Genomic DNA, 19,675 nt, shown 5'->3' with positions numbered 1-19,675 from the left:
GTAGGGCAGTGGTTCTCAAAGTGGGGTCTGGGGACCCCCAGCAGGGGACCTTGGGTGGGTACCAGGGGGTCCCCAGCTAAAGCAGTTGATACAGCATCACGATCATTTCAACCACTTTATCCATTTATATTCAAAAACAGCAGATATACAAGCATAACATATTTGGGAAGATCTAAAAAATATTTGGAAAATGGTTGATGATTTAGATTTATTTTAAATGCAACCCTTCTCTTCTGGGGGTCCCTGGCACAACACCTTTCCGTGGCCAAATACATATCAATTTGGGGGTCCTTGACATGAAACTACTACTGAGAGACCATATATCGCCTATGAATAGATGTGTACACTGTACAGAATGTCAACAGTGGGAGACTGATTACACACACACACACACACACACACACACACACACACACGTCCTGACCGCGCACGTACACTACATGCGCATACATGTGTCTTTTGTGTCTATGCGCTAAAAGCGCCTCGATGGAACATGTGCATTGCAGACGCATGAGTCGTGTGAATAACTCTCACACAATCCAAATGATTGTCGTGATGGACGAACGAGTGCCTCCCATGCGGATGACGACCATGTCCATAAAAGGACGGAGGGGAAGTGATGACGTCTCTCCGGGCCGCCGCCGTGGGCCGGCCGCCAGTGGAATCCTGGGAGATATGGGGGGGAAGGGGGGGGGGGTGGTGACGGAGACCAGCTGCTGACTCAGTGAGTCATATTTACCTCAGCTAGGGAGACGGGGAGAAGGAAACGAGAGAGAGCTGCTCCTCTCGCCTCACCCAGACAAAGAACAGACGCCGACATGAAGAACAGCTCCCCACCGACGCAAGCGCGCACGCAAGCGCGCACGCACACACACGCACACACACAGGCGCGCACACACACACACACACACACACACACACACACACAGACACACACACACACACACACAGAAAGTAACTTAAGTGCATTTACTTGAGTACTGTGCATAGGTACAATACTCCAATTTTGAGTACTTTTACTTCATTATCGGTCATTTGTCATTAGTTTCTACTTCTAAATACACTACTTCAAATTAATTCATGCTCTGGATTTTGATTATTGGTAATGAAACCATGGCCTATTTTATGACAATTGACAATTAAAAAAAATAACTTTTAGGAAGAAAAATAAATCTTGAAACGAGTGAAAAGGGACATTCTGCTAAATTGAGTACTTTTACAGTTGATACTTTAGCCTATATATTAATGCCAATATGTTAGTACTTTTACTCAAGTACATTTTTGAATTCAGAACTTTGACTTACATACAGTACGCTGCCCCAGATGATTTGCTAGTGAAACAGCTTGTTGTGTGCTGTGCTGTGCTGTGCTGTTCCCTTCATTTGGAACACAGCACTCGGTGCAAGCACTCGGTGCATCTTGCTATGGAGCAATAGCTTGTTCTAGAAGTTAATAAATCATCCGCAGAAGAAATATTCATCTTCAGGGATTCTCTAGAAGGCGTCTGCCAAAGCAGCAGTGACACACTGACTCAACTTTAGTCTGCTACTGCAACAGAAACCTCTCACTTTCTGTCTCTCTCATCCCCACCTCTCACTCTCTCTCATCTGTTGCTACTGCAACAGACAACATTACAGAAACCTCTCACTTTCTGTCTCTCTCATCCCCCTCTCACTCTCTCTCCTCTTTTCATTTAATGCGTGTGCATTACATAATAGCATAGTATGTATGTATTGTATTGTATTGTATTGTATTGTATTGTATTGTATTGTATTGTATTGTATTGTATTGTATGTATTGTATTGTATGTATGTACTGTATGGAGTATGGACCGCTCATCTCTCCTCTTGTCTGTGTGCATGTAATAGCATAATCTATCTACTGTCTGTCTTTCTGTCTGCAATAATGAATTGCATTTTGTATATAGCGCTTTTCTAGGTACTCAACGTGCTTTACAATGGCTCATTCATTCATACATTGGGAGGTGTCTAACACGCGGCCGTATGACTGCATGGAATGATCAATCATTGCGAACACCAGTAGATGACTTATAAAGATCTGTGTCACGTCGTGGCGAGGAGAGCCCCCCCCAGAGAGCCCCCCCCCCCCCCCTCAGGGGGGAGGATGGCCGCTGAACCCGGCTGAACCCAAACACGCCGGCTGAACAGCGCCATAACTCAGAGCCCCGTCTGACCTCACACGGCCATGCCACACAGGGTGGTTGGTATGTTGCACTCCCATCCCTCTCTCCCTTTCGCAGGAAAATGAGTATTTCAGTAAAACCATGTTGTCTAAGCTGTGTAGTTTCATGGACGTATTAGAGGCTTTGACGTCTCATTGTGATTCCCCCCCCAATCAGCATACAGTAGCATCAAAATCAGTTGAACCACTTTGGGGGCTTTGACATGAAAACCTTTTGAGAAGTGTGTCTCACCCGGCGGCGATGTCTTTGAACACCACAAAGACAAGAGATAACCGTCTGGGGGCTCCAGCCTCCCACGAGTCTCCTGCACTGCTGGCCAGCCATAAATAAACCAAGAGAGTGCAGGGGGCCTGTGATCATGAACGTGAAACCTCCCTGTAGGTTTGTCCAGATCAGTGTCAGGACATGCATTAAGACATGAACCCTATTCTGGCCTTGCCACGCCATGCGTTGTGAATAAGAATCAGAACATTGTATTCAGATTCAGATTAATTGTCACTTCTGTAATGCACACAGTACATCGAAGAGTAAAATAACGCTCTCTGTAATTCATGCGGTTCGTGTCACGTTAAAAACAACAGGCGTGTAGATTTGCTAATTTTGTCCAAACATTTGATGTTCGGAGATCGGAGATCATCAGACCTAGCATAAGAGCCTCAGTATTGGGTTTAAGTGGTTAATCATCATTGGACAATACACCGAAATGTCAGACACTCAGTAGCGCATCTTCTAAACGCCGCCCTGTGTGTGTGTGTGTGTGTGTGTGTGTGTGTGTGTGTGTGTGTTTGTGTGTGTGTGTGTGTGTGTGTGTGTGTGTGTGTGTGTGTGTGTAAGATTCAATTATGATAACAATCTGTCAACACTTAAATTCAGTCAGCAAAAGTCTCACGAGAGAGCCCGTCGGTGACGACTTTGGAATGGACCACCCACAAGATAAACAATTTAGTCTCAGTTCTCACAGACTCTCACTCTGAGCCACACTGAATCAGAACCCATATCATGGCAGCCAGCATGTATTTATATAAAAAAACACTTTCATCATCTGATGTGAGCAGAATTTAGAGATAAATTATCCCAGACTGGCAGTGTATCAAACGCCATAGTTCCATTTACACATGACTAGACACATGTGCACGCGCGCACACATGACTAGACACGCGCGCGCACACACGCGCGCACACGCACACGCACACACACACACACACACACACACACACACACACACACACACACACACACACACACACACACACACGACAGTTCACCCAGTACCGACAAAGTAAACACACTGGCTCTTATACAGATCGTCTAGAGATCACATATATCAGTGGTTCTTAAAGTGGGGGACGTCGAGGTGGTCCCCAGTGGGGGTCCCCAGATAAATCATTGGAATTTAGGAACCAAATGGACCCTCACCCTTACAGGTCTGTAACTCTGAGAGTGCTCAAATGGAACCAAATCGACCCTAACAGGTCTGTAACTCTGAGAGTGCACAAATGGAACCAAATGGACCCTTACAGGTCTGTAACTCTGAGAGTGCTCAAATGGAACCAAATCGACCCTAACAGGTTTTGTAACTTTGAGAGTGCTCAAATGGAACCAAATGGACCCTTACAGGTCTGTAACTCTGAGAGTGCACAAATGGAACCAAATGGACCCCTACAGGTCTGTAACTCTGAGAGTGCACAAATGAAACCACATGGATATGGGGGGTCACTGAAATAAGAACATCATTTGAGAACCACAGACATTCACTTATATATTATGTGAGATGGTACGTACCGTTTCTCAGCCAGGGGGGGGCGTGTTCATCGGAGATACAAGGAAGCTGCAGTGATGATTCCAGTAGTCTTGCCCATACATGGCAGCTCCTATCTTCAGTGCCAGCTTGGAGAGCTGCGACCTTCAGTAAAACGTCCTTTAGAGCAGAAGGAAGGTAGGAAGGTAGACTTTAAATGACATAACAGGTTTGGCGGTGGACATGAGCTGCATGGAAAATGCACAAGGGCTTGAACCTTGAACCCTGACGGATTTGCCAATGGCGGCACCTCTGGAATGTCTGGTATGATTTGTATTCACAGCATTCCAACAGAGAGGAAAAAAGAACAATCTGCTGTTTGTTAATCCGTCAAAGAACAAACAGGCCACTATTGTCGTGCGCGATGAATTATTAAGCCTTGTGTAACCAATTTAAACAAATAAGGATCATCATTCAATCATTGGGTTATTGTAGAAATGAGTGGTCATACTGACAATAATAAGCATTATGACAATAAATTAACCACTTAAGCCATGTTGTATGCCGAATACGGATAATCACCGATATACAATACAAAGCTGCCTCACAACATCAATCTTGACTGACCTGTAGATTGGCTATTTATTGATTTTTCATTATTATTTTTAATAATTATAATTGAATACTCCTGAATACTCCTTAGTCCTTACTTAGGGCTTTTGGTTTTATCCTTTTAGCATTATTGTATAATCGTACCTTAGTACTGTAGTATTTGCAAACTGTTAATAAAGTATTCAATCAATCAATCAAGTTATAAAGAAATACAATTCTGAAATGATAGACTGAAAGCCGTTTTATCCTTAAACATTATTTGCACCCTGACGAATACAGGCCTACATCTCTAATTATGTTACGATTCGTTTACCGAAATCGGCATGACTCACAACTTATCAGAAAATGAAAGGGCTGGTTTAGATTATGCAAATCATCTGTCCCTGAACTTTCATGGAAACCGATTGATGCACAGAATTTCCAGACTGACGAAGTGATTGATCTCTTTTCTGATAAATGGCACCGCAACGGCAATAATGACGTTAATTGCAAAAGAATGAGCGAAGTCATTAACCAGTTTTTTGTTTATTGTAAAATTCCAACACCTTTTTTTTTAATGGAAACAGCTCATCTGTGTGTGTTTTATTGTAGCAGCTGAAAGAATGTGAGGAACAATGGATTTATTTATTCTTTTTGTTGTTTTACAAAGCCATATCTGTTACTAGTTAAAACAGCAGGACAAGGCCAAAGTCCAGTATCACACAGCATGGGAGTATGGCCAAAGTCCAGTATCACACAGCATGGGAGTAGGTTAGCTTGCATGGACAAAAACTGTCCAAAGAAATGTAGTAAGTTAGTGAAGTATCTTAATGAAAAGAGAATTTAAACATTTTGGGTATAGAGGATATGCGCATGCTTAAAGTGAATGGCCCATCGAGTGGCAAAGCAACATGCAAAGTGAGTTTAACATTATTTAATGTTGTTTAATGCAATCAAATAGGACTTTTCTGTTTGGATGTATGGGCTGTCCAGACCAGAAAGTAGTTTTTTGCCACTCAGTAGGCATTCCATGCATAACTTCCGGGTTTGATGATGATGTCACACGCATACCCTCTATACTGTGTATAACATCATCATAGACAAAATGTTTCAAAAAAAGTCTTCTTTTCCCATTTACTTTTCATAAATAGCCACAAGCTGACAATATTGTAGTTTTCCGTTGTGCAAGGAACTTAAGTATATAGGGCTCAAAATGGTTATCCACGTGAACCCCACCCAGCATGCCTATTCTGGGGGGAACGGTTCCCCCAAAATAGCAGATCTACAAGCTCTACAAACAGATGAAGATGGATGGATAGATAGATGGATAGATGGATAGATAGATAGATAGATAGATAGATAGATGGATGGATGGATGGATGGATGGATGGATGGATGGATGGATGGATGGATGGATGGCGGGAAACATGTAATATATCTTGTGGGTCTCGACCTGAAAGGTTGTACCGCAGACTAGAGTAATATCACAGTGTAAAGGTATGTACCCGCAGACTAGAGTAATATCACAGTGTAAAGGTATGTACCCGCAGACTAGAGTAATATCACAGTGTAAAGGTATGTACCCACAGACTAGAGTAATATCACAGTGTAAAGGTATGTACCCACAGACTAGAGTAATATCACAGTGTAAAGGTATGTACCCGCAGACTAGAGTAATATCACAGTGTAAAGGTATGTACCCGCAGACTAGAGTAATATCACAGTGTAAAGGTATGTACCCACAGACTAGAGTAATATCACAGTGTAAAGGTATGTACCTGCAGACTAGAGTAATATCACAGTGTAAAGGTATGTACCCACAGACTAGAGTAATATCACAGTGTAAAGGTATGTACCTGCAGACTAGAGTAATATCACAGTGTAAAGGTATGTACCCGCAGACTAGAGTAATATCACAGTGTAAAGGTATGTACCCGCAGACTAGAGTAATATCACAGTGTAAAGGTATGTACCCACAGACTAGAGTAATATCACAGTGTAAAGGTATGTACCCACAGACTAGAGTAATATCACAGTGTAAAGGTATGTACCCGCAGACTAGAGTAATATCACAGTGTAAAGGTATGTACCTGCAGACTAGAGTAATATCACAGTGTAAAGGTATGTACCCGCAGACTAGAGTAATATCACAGTGTAAAGGTATGTACCCGCAGACTAGAGTAATATCACAGTGTAAAGGTATGTACCCGCAGACTAGAGTAATATCACAGTGTAAAGGTATGTACCCGCAGACTAGAGTAATATCACAGTGTAAAGGTATGTACCCACAGACTAGAGTAATATCACAGTGTAAAGGTATGTACCCACAGACTAGAGTAATATCACAGTGTAAAGGTATGTACCTGCAGACTAGAGTAATATCACAGTGTAAAGGTATGTACCTGCAGACTAGAGTAATATCACAGTGTAAAGGTATGTACCCGCAGACTAGAGTAATATCACAGTGTAAAGGTATGTACCCGCAGACTAGAGTAATATCACAGTGTAAAGGTATGTACCCACAGACTAGAGTAATATCACAGTGTAAAGGTATGTACCCACAGACTAGAGTAATATCACAGTGTAAAGGTATGTACCCACAGACTAGAGTAATATCACAGTGTAAAGGTATGTACCCGCAGACTAGAGTAATATCACAGTGTAAAGGTATGTACCGTTAATATAACACCAGCATTGTGAGTCTGGTTACTTTCCAACACCACAAAAATAGTCCTGTTTGGAAGTAACTTAAATGGATTACTGGTCCAGCCCTACAAGTTCATTGAGCACATATTATATTAAAGGAACGAATGAGGCAGCCTTAAGAATCTGAAGGCCCGTTTCAAGCCCCTATAATATACCTATGACATCATTATTCTGTTGATGCGGGTGTATTGATACAAATAGTTTTCACTGTTCAATATCGCGCGCAGCCATTACTCTCGACAATTACACAGCAACACCTCTCCTCATTCTGTCGTCCCTTCACAATAAAGTGTCTCCCCTTTACCTCCCAATGCCGCATATTTCACCCAGGTTATTAACAGGAAATAGGTTTAACTTAACATTGTGGGAGAGAGCAAGGCAGCAAGTGAGCGAGAGAGAGAGAGGACAAGGGTGGCGGGGTGTTGACTGACGCCTGGCGGTCAGTCGGAGCTCGGAGGCCAACGAAGATTACGATGCAATGTGGTCACATATTGTTGGACACAACAATAGCTACATCTAAGAATAAATACTGATGTACACAATAACTGATTTGTAATATTTATAATCTGTATATGAAATATGAAAGACAACAATCGATACTATATACACCGGTATCAGATAAGAGTTTTTGGAGTATGGAGGATAATACGCAATTTTGTCAGGAGGCAGCGTTTCACAACAGCCTATCAGTAAACACATATTTCATCATATTTATTAGCCATGTCAGTGTTTTGGAATCCGCCGAGGGAAGGCAAGTGTTTGGCGAACGGACGGACGGGAGGACTTCGGCATTGTTTCACGCATTACTGGAACATTTCTCCTCCGTTCCAGTTGCTTCCTGTCTGAGAATGATCTGCGGTTGACCAGAAAGGTCCCGGAGTTCTTTGGGGTCAGGGTGAACAACATTATTCTGGGTCACATGGGCAATCAATCAATATAATGCACTGTAATTAATGTATGTATAATGTAATATGCAGGGCAGGAATTTAATGTAATGTGATTAATGTGATATGCAGGGCAGGCATTTCATGGAGGCCATGGCCGCCGTGCACCCTCGGTTTGGCTCTGTGCCCCTCAAAACAGACATAATTTTATTCCCTTCTCGACTACACACTGCTGCCCCATATGACTGAATCACGTTCTCCTCTGCCTCTTTCCTGTCAATACGGTGTTGCACACACCACCGTCTTTTGTTGAGATTCGGAATTCTTACTGGCCGAGTGGCCAACATCACGTTAAATACTCTGCACATACTGTGCCAGTGGTGGGTTCCATTTCAACATTTGTAAAGATACCCCGTTTATTGTGTTCAAGAAAAGTATCCATCAATCAACAACATACACTTTGTGCATACTGCTTTTAAGTTGGACATTCCCCAGGATGTACCGCAGTCTGTGTTCATACGGTCTTCGCGGGGGAACTCGCCTCGATTAGCTGCATGTGCCCCATTCGAATGTGAGTGTGGCAAAATGTGACACCGAGTCAACGCAGCAGATTTCACATAGAAGAAAGAGGCTTTCTTTCCCTCTGCAGCTGTGGCTGTGCTCGTTGGCAAAGTGGGCTGTCCACGAGAGGAATCCTGGCCGCAATCTGCAAAGCCCTCTCCAGCTTGAAGTTTGAACCCTTAGCTATGATGAATGAGCTAGAAATGCTGTAACTCATTTTTAAGTCCCTGCAGACTCTCCAGAGACGACTTTACAATATTCAACCAGAGTCTGGTTGAATATTATGTGTCTCGGTTACCAGTCCCATTTTTGTGTAATTGACAGCACCTTGTCACCTGCTTCAGAACTGACTCGAAGCAGAGGTCAATGCAAGAAATTATTTGAAAAATAGGGAAAAAATTACGACGTCGAAATGAAATCCCCAGAAGCTACTGAAATGTCACCGTTCTATTTTCCAGACCCGAAAAACCTCCGAATTGCTATTTGTGAATCGGCGGGGTATCTGCTCTGAAACGTGAGGGAATGTCAACAGAGACATAAGGCGAGTGACTCAAAGCCCCGAGACAGCACTGTGATAAAATCGCTTCAATATATACATTATTAAAGATATCCTGTTTAAAATACAGAAAGCTGGATTAAAACTGGAGGTCTGTGTTTATGTGAAGCTGCCGTTCTCCTCCTGTCATAGCTGTGGTCAGCCACAGCATTCCTGCCACTGATACACTTTGAGTCATACGTGCCGCCGTACACACAAGCCGCAAGACTTGACTGTAAAAGGCCCCATGCAGAAATAATGGTTTCATTCTCCCCAGATGAGCGCGTCGCTCAACCTCCCAGACATGTTGTAATATGAAAAGGTGGCGAGGACGTTTGTTTTCACGTATGGTATTTCAGATATACAGAACCACCACATGGCTCTGATCGGCTGTGAGTTTTACTGAAGAGTGGTCAAACGTTGAGAGAGCGAATCAGAATGACTTGGCCTGTTGATCACCATTTATAGCAAAGAGAGAGCTGTGGTTCTCAAAGTCACTTCTACTCCACTACATCTCAAGAGGGAAAAGATTGTACTTTTACTCCACTGCATTTATTTGAAAACATTATTACAAAACATACAGTAACCACTTCAGGGCTATATATACATTTCGGCCATTTGAAAATAGCCGATCTACAAGCTCACAATGGGTCATGATGCGACACATTGTGAGCTTGTAGATCTGCTATTTTCAAAATATGTGTACATGCAGTGTACACATTTTAAAACTTGAAGTGGGACATTCTGCATAATGAGTACTTTTACTTTAGGTACATTTAAGTACATTTTGTTGCCAATACTTTAATTTGTACTTTTACTCAAGTACATTTTGAATTCCGGACTTTCACTTGTAACGAAGTATTTCTATATTACAGTATTGATACTTTTACTTAAGTAAAACATTTGAGTACTTTTTCCGCCGGTAACTGAGTGTACGAAATACAAATGGAACCAAATTACCCTTACAGGCCTGTAACTCAGAGTGTACAAATGGACGATCTTATCTGATAGGCTTGGCTTTTATTCCGTGGCGTAGAGAACACGAAGGGAAAACTTGACAACTGAATGTCGTGACGTTAAAGACAGTGTGGTTTTCCATTTGTGGACATATACGTACAACACATTTTCCAAGGTGGAGAAAAAAGCGAACGAATGACCAATTAATAGTTCACACATCTGTACGATGTTTGCAGGCTTCATGTCACGGACCCCCAAATTGACTTTCATCAGGCCATGGACTCAGGCCATGGATAAAATAAAGCCTAAGGTGGCATTCACCCCAGAATGTTTTACTGCGATTAAAACGAATCCTGCTGCGTGTTGTCGGAAAGTGCGCTTCGTTTGACAGGTGTGAGCTCATTCGCATTCTGCTGCGGATCAAACAATCGCATTCTAGTTCGCCTCGCTTCCAAGCGCATCTGACTTTGATTCACTGCAGGTATGAATGCAATCCGCATCAAATAAAGGAAATTAAACGTGAGGTGTATGAGGAGTAAACACAGTTGGAGACGGAGAGGGCATATTTTACGCAGCGCAAAGATGTCCCGCTACCGTGGATAGATGTGGTCAAATGAGGAGACCCTCATCGAAATGGTCAGGCGAGCACATTAATCAATTGCTTAAGGAAAGACATAAAAACACTGCAGTGTACAGAATATTCTGTCTGTGCATAAACAGGGAGCGCTGTCACTGTGTGTGGGGATCCGATTGGGGATTTTCTTCATCTCATTTAAATGATCTATAAACTGTAGCTAACATGGCATATCGCACAAAATAAATGATGATCGAATCATCTATGGAAGTACGTATTGTAAACCATTGTAATTCATGTTGTGCTCCCATCTCCGCTGTGCCACACACACACACACACACACACACACACACCCGTCCCGTCCCTGGTCCAAAACAATTACAGTACCCCTGGACTGTTTTTTGTTCTTGGAATGCAGCTTTTTTCTTTGTTTCACATCTTACAATAAATGCACTGTCCGTCCGTCCGTCTACGTACGTCTGTAATCCACGTAACTCGAGAACCGTTCGCCTCACTAACTTCAAATTTGACACCCGCGTTCGACACCACCACACGGAGTGCAGTAGCTGGCCTCAGATAGACGGTTGTCCAGAACTACCACAAAATGCTCTGCTCAGGCTCTGCCAGTGGACCTAATGAGCTTGTATGTCCCCTCACCTGTAGAATTCCCAGCCTCTGCCTCAGCCAATTGATTGCCATGGCAACCCCACACCTGCCATTTGATTACTTAACCAGTCCACTTTTCACAGTCAGTTTGCACTCTTCAGACACAGGCAGACAGACAGTTTAAAACGGGTGCTATGACAACAGGTATTGCATACTAGGTTCCCAACTTGGATACAGGCTATAGTTTCGACATACTATTGGTCTGACGCCAGTGACGCCCAGATAGTAGTATTTAGAGCTTCAGTGCCTTACTCAAGGGTTCACCAAGGAAGTGAACTGGCAGCTCTCCCACCACCAGCCCACACTCCACATTGTTGTCCACACTGGACTTGAACCATGGCAACTCTCAGGTTCCCAGCCAGCCAAGTCCATATGGATGAACTGAGCTACCGTCGCTCCATGTGTAATGTGTGACAATGTTCCACCATGGTGGTGCGTGTGTGAAAGGGTCGATGACTCGATGTGAATTACACTGTAGTTGGAAGACTAGAAAAGTGCTAATTGCAGTTCACTTACCATAAATCGTGCCAAGGACGACAAAATTGATATATATTTGGCCGCAGACCTCCATCTGAAAAGGTTTTGTGCCAGGGACCTCCAGAAGAGTAGAACTGTGTTAAAAAATATACTGTGTGTGTGTACAGTATATTCAACACTTTCAAGATTTTTCCAAAATGTAAAAAAATTATGTACGAGCTCACTTCGTGCTGCGCTGCGACCTAGTATCTGCTATAGTTTTAAGTGGATGATTGTGATGGTGAATTAAATAATTTAGCCGGGGAGTGGGGACCCCCTGGTACCCACCCAAGGACCCCTGGGTCCTTTTTGCTACGGGCTGGTAAATATCTCATAAGGGTATTGAGTCACTCACATGCGACTCTGAGACATTTTTATTTCTGTAATTCAACACTTTTATTGAATTGCTTTCCTTTACTCACATTCAATGACATAAAAAGTGATTTTAGTGGCAAAGGTTCATGATTTAAATGTAATTTTTAGTATGGTGACAATATATCGTATCCACTCTCCGTATGATTAATGTGCATTTGAACAAAGCCGACTCCTTTTCATAGACAGACTCTCATAGACAGACACTGTTATACTTGTGTTACTAGGCAATATGGAGACACATACAACGGACCAGTGACTATGAAAATAATATTACACATGGGCTTGCTTTATGTCATGTTGATATGACAGGACTTCATGGGCATATATTATGACCGCTACCGCGTTTACAGTGATAATAAATATTACATGATAAGTATTTCTCTCAATGAAAATAGACATAAATGTTGGTATTGCTGGCAGCTATTTTGACTCTATTTAAGACCGATTAGAATTATACCCGTTTCTTTTTTGAGCGGTGCCTCCGCTCCATTAGGCTACGGAGCTATGTCCGTCCGTCTGTATGTCTGTCTCTGTGTCTGTATGTATGTCCGAGCACGAAATAGCTGCAACACCTAAAGTGGCCAGTAGAGTACAGCACAGAGTAAAGTGGCACAGAGTACACTACAGTACGAGCCCTGGGCCGTTCCTGGGGCTCTGGATGTTCCGGGGACCCCCGCACAGTACACTACAATACAGTACAAAGCACAGTAGAGTACAGTAACTATAACTATGTATAGTTGCACCGCTCACTTCATACAGGTGTGATTTTTTTAAATTGTTTTAAACCCATCACATCCCACGAGGGAGCTTCAAGTTTAAGCTTCAGCCATGCAGCTGAGTGCTGCCCCGACAGAAGAGCACAGGGGGGGAGCAGTTAGGGGTATAATAGGCAATATATAGGGTCTTAATTGCTCAGGGACACTTTACTGAGAGCTGGAATCGTACCTGGGACACTGACTGACGTTATGCTGTCAAGTCAGTATACACACTATAGGCTATATCACAATTAACATGATTCACTACAGGTGTCTAGTCACACCTAGCTCTGTGTCCAATGAGGACCATGTGTGACTCCTTAACCCAGCCATATCCCCCTCTCAAAGTGGCGTTCATGGGGACCCTCAGGGTCTTTACCCTTTCAAGTCTGTAACTCTGAGTGTGCAAAATTGAGGGTTCAAAATATTGAGAATGAATCCATGGAGGGACGGCCATAGTTGCAGCTTTACACCGCAGCACTGATTAGCTAGTATCACAACGCAAGGCTACTGATTAGCTACACCTGGCCTATAGGGCACAGCTCCATGGATTTGTCTATATGGAGACTGGGTTTCAATCCAAGGCCATTCACCAAAGAAGACCACACAGCAGTTAAGAACTGAAGATACTAGATTACAGAGCAAAAAAACGTACTATACAGCGTGATAAAGAAGACCTCACATTCAGTGCAACACCATCAATTATCTGCAGAATTATACAATAAACACCCTCAGTAGTGCTTGCATAGTACAAGACAAATTAAAATACGCACAGTGCATGTCCATTGTGTCCTCCCTAGAGTCCCTACTGTACAGAACTGTTCAAATGCCACTATGACCATTGTATACTCTCAGAGTTACAGGGTGCTCGCAATAAAACATTTGACAACCACTTCCCGTGCCGTAGTAAATCAGTGTCATAGACAATCTGGAGACTTGACATTCAGTATTGGGTCTTATGATCAAAATAAGAACATTGTAATGATGAAAGAGAACATGTAGCCAAGTCCATACGGACTGACCGCTGCCTGGCAGCCTTTCTCACCGTATAAGGCCCTTCCACACCAAGCAGTCGATCTTGTTCAGACTTAAAACTGTCAGATTGCAACAGACTAGCATTGCAACAGACTAACATTTTTATTCAGCACAAACCAGTCAGCACAGACCCGGTCACTTGTTTCACTCACAGAATTTGGCAACCTCTCTGTATCCCACAACGAAGACAAAACACAAGAATTTTTTCACTAGCTTTGCTTTGGAGTTGATCGATTGGTGTAGGAATTGAGAGTTCAGATTGAGAATATGGTATCTAGTTCACACTACACAGTAGTCAGCCCTGAAACATGACGAGCAGACTAGAGATCCACTGAGTGGAGTAAAATTACCCCCTCATCAATACAACACGGATAGCGATTCCTTCGGTCGGCAACCGACCGAACCTACTCGGTTTTTCATCAACGTCGGATTCTGACGCGTCAGGAAGGCGATAACGGCGGCAAGTGACGGGAGCTTGTTGGCAGAAGTCTCCTGCCGACAAGCTCCCCGACGCTTTCAAACTGTCCGACCGTCCGTCTGTGCTGTCTGGAGCTGCCTTTAAGGGAACTTCACCCTTTATGGGAACTTCACCCTTTATACAACCTGCCACTCTCTCTCATTTGATCATGCCACTGCCTCGATCTGCCAATCGCAGGCAGAGCCAAAGCCACTGTGTCTGCTTTGACTGCCGTCCACGTCATTAGTTTTACAGTGCAACCAGGGATGTGGTGGAGAGTGATTACCTACAGTAGCGACATCATTGTGAAGTACAGTTTCCCTGCCTTTTCAGACCAATGAATAAAAAATCTTTACTACATTAACTTCTAGTGCTGTAATGCATCAGACTTATGTATGTTACAAAACCTTAAAACAAACTCCATTCCGAGAAATGCATTTATGTTAGTGGCTGACCGCTTTTTGGCTTCAAGTTAATGATCCATTGGGGGTCCATTTTTACACTCTCTGAGTTAAATTAACAGGAATCAGGATTTTTGCAGTGTAGCATATTATTCCACTACCTAAACCACAAGCACAAAAAAATTAACTTATATAGCCAAATTGCTCCATGTGTATCTTGGAATAATTGGAGGTTTGAATATGCGTTGGGGGAAAGACTTTACTGACATTTTGATTAAACGGAAGGAAAGGATCATTTTCTAGAGTACATTTCCCAAAGCTTAGTGAAAATCTTATGTAACATAACATGCATCCCATTATATTCTCACTCACTCCCGTAGTTACAAGTCTCCCATATCTTCAGTAGTCAGGCCAATGCCGAGGACATTTTGCACGATGTGAACGGGGTGCAATGTTTTATTATTTTATTTTTGGAATAACCCATGGAAAAAGAAAAGAAAAGAAAAGAAAAAAATGTATTAACCATTAAGACATGAAACTGATTCTACGAATGCCTTCTAAAGCAGTAGGCCTAGTTCTCAAATATTTTCCTGCTAAAGGACCCCCAAAATGATTGTATTTGGCCGCGTACCCCCATCTGAAAGGGACCCCCACCAGACAAGAAGATTTGTGTCCAAAATGATTCAAACACTTTCAAATGTTAAAACATATAGCATTATGTACAAGCTGGCAGCGCTGTGAGCTGTTCTAAACCAATGTTCTAAATCGTGGAAGAGTTTTCTGGAAAACTCAAATTTAAAATGACGGATGCTTTCCCGGTTTAAATGGGTTAAAAAGTGGATTTAACCCCATATCACGGTTTTATTTCAGTATACCACCAGAGGTTAGATCGGCCAAAATAAAAGTACTGTTATAAAAAAAGTAGCGTAAAAGTAGTCATCCAAATAATATAATAATATATCAATGTGGGGGTCCTTGACTCAAACAAAGTTTGAGAACTAACTGTGTGTGTGATGGAGAGCTGGTTGATTCCATACAGCCCTATGATCCTCCACTGACAAGGCCAAAGCACAAGCCTCCTCACACTCACCCCTCTGAAAGTCACGCCGCTAATACAACAGCCACGCTGCGCTCACGTGTCATTATTCAATCATAAAATATTATATGTTTGAAATGATTAATGATGGAAAGGTAGTTCCTGGAATATCATAGGGAGCTATGTTGTTGTTTTGAGGCATCGATATGTAATTTAACTTCCTGGTAATGAAAGGGACTGCATTTTATATAGAACTTTTATACAAAGCGCTTTAAAATGTATTTCACATTCATCCATTCACACACCGGCAGCAGAGGAAACCATGCCAGACACTAGCTCTGGTCCATAGCTTTAATGCCTTCATTAGAGCTATGGGACTGTTCTCTTCCTCCTACGCTCGCATAAATGCAGACCAGCCTCTCGTCTGTAGCGTAAATATAAAGAACTTACTCACCAATACAAAAGCGGTTTGAAAGCTATACTTTCCTTAGTGGACACACTGAGCCCCTCACCACACGTATAAAATGCACTTTTGTATAAAGGTTTTTTTTTCACCGAAAGGAAAAATCTTGTCTATGAGATTTTCTCTTGGCAATATCGGTAGAGGGTGCAGTGGAGTAACTAAAAGTTTGGGGGGGTTTTCGGTGGAAAAACAATCCCTTTTCTTCTGCCCAAAAAGTGCATTTTATACGTGTGGTGGATGGCCACTAAGGAAAGGCTTTCCAATTAGGCTTTCCAATTACACAAGCCGCCTTGTATTGGTGAGTAGGTAATTTTTTTTTTATATTTCCGCTACAGAGGAGAGGCTAGTCTGCATTTCATGCCAGGACAGGAAGCAAAGAGTGGCAGAGCCTTAATGCAACGGAAGCAAAGGGCATTAGGGCTATGGACCAGAGCTAGCCAGGCACTAACCTGCTCACCTGGAGTAATTAGGGGTTCAGTGTCTTGCTCAAGGAAACTTCGACGGGCTTCGAAGAGATGGGAATCGAACCTGGAAACCTCGGATACCAAGACGGCCGCTCTACCTTCTGAGCCACTTCCGCAATGTAAATTTACACTAATGATGCACAAGTTAATATTCTGACCACTGGAGCTTCAGATAAATCTCTCTTTGAATTTGTATACCAGCAGCAGCAGCAATGAACTTGAGAACATATCAGCAAGATTGCACTGTGTCAAAGGCTTGTGCTGCAATTTATGATTTAGTTATTTTAAACTCATATTTTCATTGCTCTCAAGTTGTGCCAGCCTTACATGAGAATCGGATCGTTTTTTATCCCTTATTAATCGCATTCTTGTGATTGGGTCATGAGTGACCCCCATAAAGTGGAAGGTAATGTGATCATAAAAAGATTAAGAACTTTGATGTTTCCTTTTCGTTGGACAACCAAAACAATGGGACCGGTCCAAAGAGTACGTGGATTATTTTATTTTATTTTATCGAGGATCTATTTTTTATTGCAACCACATGATGGAAAAAACGTTGAATTCCAGTATTGTCTGAGAGTGAGGCTGGCTGGCATATTCCCCGAAAAGTTCAACAAGCAGCAAACTATGGAATAGCTCCTAGGCCTCAGACGTTACGTGCTTGGAGACGACCTGGCCACGGACTTCAGATCTCTGCATTATTAATGAGACCTTAGGCCGACCACAGAGAATGTCCTGGATGATCAAGAAGACATGATCTAACTCTTTCAGCCTCTGCGGGTCCATCCGGTCGCAGGTTTGCACTTCCACTGCACAGCCTGAAGATCGCTTGGTAATCCCATCCAAGATGCTATTGTGGTCAATGTCAACCACCATAAAGTCCCGCAGAGCTTTTAAAGAGTGAGACAATTCTCACTTTCAGTAAAAACAAAAAGAATGCTTTTCAGCGTAGCACATGTTGGAACTATTAGCTTGATTATTTGAACAAATGCAAGTCAAATTCATCAGCTGTTTGAAGCATAGCATTTCATGGTAGATGCATCTCTCTCTCTCTCTCTCTCTCTCTCTCTCTCTCTCTCTCTCTCTCTCTCTCTCCCCCCCCCCCCCCCCCCCCCCCTCTGACTTGCATCTCCGAGGGCTCGCGCTCCAAGAGACTTTGAAGCTATCAGTATCCTTTAAGTGATTTAGCAGAAGGAAATCGGTTGTCTACAGAGGTGGTTGCGATGCAGAGGTAATGTGCTGCTTGCAAGGTTTCCATGATCACATGTTCAAATCACAATAAATATGCCTGGCAGTTTGAGCCACCGAAGGGCTGAGGTAAAGGAGTCTGCGATGCGAGCCACGTGCGTGTGTCATTTAGAGCAGTGCTCCACCTTTTCAGGCCGTGATCCCGCCCCAAAATAATCATAATTGAACTGGGGACCCCCCAAAATAATCATAAATTAACTGGGGACCCCCCCAAATAATCATAATTGAACTGGGGACCCCCCCAAATAATCATAATTGAACTAGGGACCCCCCAAAATAATCATAATTTGAACTGGAACCCCGCAAAAGTAATCATATTTGAACTATAGGGACCCTCCCCACTACCACTTAGAATGTAGGAGTTGAGGCATTACATTCTGTTCTGACTCGGTTCCACAGAATATTGTTAAGATAGCAGATCTACAAGCTCACAACGCCTCACGAATGCGAGGCGTAGAAATGCCCGTGGTGCTCTTGAGAAAAAGCTGCAGTATGCTGCCACCACCAGGGAGGATTTAGGGTCCTAGAACAAAAGGGGGGTCTTCCTATTCATTGTCCTCTTGGGAGCATCCCCTGCTTCCTGGAGACACATGGCCTCCACATGTGAAGCCCTGTAGGCCTGCATGGCACACTTAACCCCTTGAACCCTAGCCTCCCTGTTCCGGCCCGGGGTGAACTTTCAGCGGAAGTAGCAGATCTACAGTACACAGTACAGTAAAGTACACATGAGCTGTACAAGCTCATGTGTCTGTCACAATGCAACGCATTGTGAGCTTGTAGATCGGCTGTTTTTTGGGGGCTCTATACTTTGAGTATATAGGCCTAGTGTTTAAGTGGTTACAGCAAGGCGGTGCAGAGAGTCGCTGAATTACTGTACCTACACGGCCGATCTACAAGCTCACACAGCGCGTCACTGTCCCGCAGGACAGGGACGTTGGGTTCTTAACCGTCACCGAGTGTCGCTGAGTAGCCAGGCAGCCACGATGTGTGGAAACAAATACATGTCCTGTAGATGTTTGAGTGTGCAGAACATGCAGCAAAGGAAAGGCACAAAAATACCCCCCCCCCCCGCTACCATAAAAGGTCCAGTTATAACAATGCCAGAAGAGCAGAAATATTTTCATTTAGAAACCGAATCTAGACAAATCAATTTGGCCAACACAACTAACTGTGGAAAATGTTGCTTGATGGGAGATCCTGTGCGAGCGGAGCTGTCTGAAGCATGAGTGTTAAGCCCACCTCAGATAACTTCTCCCCGTCTTTCCTCCGGCCTCTTGTTGTGTTGACAGTTGGCTGTAGGTGCTGCAGCTTGGAACCGCATGCATGCATGCTGCCGCTGCTGCTGTGGAGGTATAGAGAGGCAAGCATCAGCTTTTTCCATGTGGCCGACAGACATTCCGACACTCCATCTGCTTTTAATATATCCCCGTGTCCAGCTGTTTCAGGCTTCTCATACCCAGACCCTCTCTCTCTCTCTCCCTGATCATTCCAACCAGGCTGTAAATATGAA

The 19,675-nt window shown here is 43.3% G+C and overlaps 1 protein-coding gene across 2 annotated transcripts in view; it reads right to left on the bottom strand.

Annotated features, from left to right (window-relative positions):
• The window catches only part of LOC310878541 (KATNB1-like protein 1), a 94,023-nt gene extending 74,587 nt beyond the window's left edge, over positions 1 to 19,436 (bottom strand). The window contains exons 1-2 of one of the 2 annotated variants that reach the window (XM_083792873.1): positions 19,405 to 19,436; positions 3,986 to 4,121 (exon numbers count right to left, since the gene is read on the bottom strand). The gene's annotated coding sequence lies outside the window, so the exon portion shown is untranslated. Of the gene's footprint in view, positions 1 to 3,985; positions 4,122 to 11,931; positions 11,968 to 19,404 lie in introns of those variants that run through there. The other variant, XM_083792872.1, reaches the window with a different exon arrangement.
• Positions 19,437 to 19,675: the final 239 nt, after the last annotated feature.

This window comes from Protomyctophum parallelum (genome assembly GCF_964188405.1).
Source record: "Protomyctophum parallelum genome assembly, chromosome: 20".
Classification (NCBI taxonomy): Eukaryota; Metazoa; Chordata; class Actinopteri; order Myctophiformes; family Myctophidae; genus Protomyctophum; species Protomyctophum parallelum.
The sequence above is the reverse complement of the archived record's forward strand: the minus strand, read 5'-3'. Positions and strand labels throughout refer to the sequence as shown.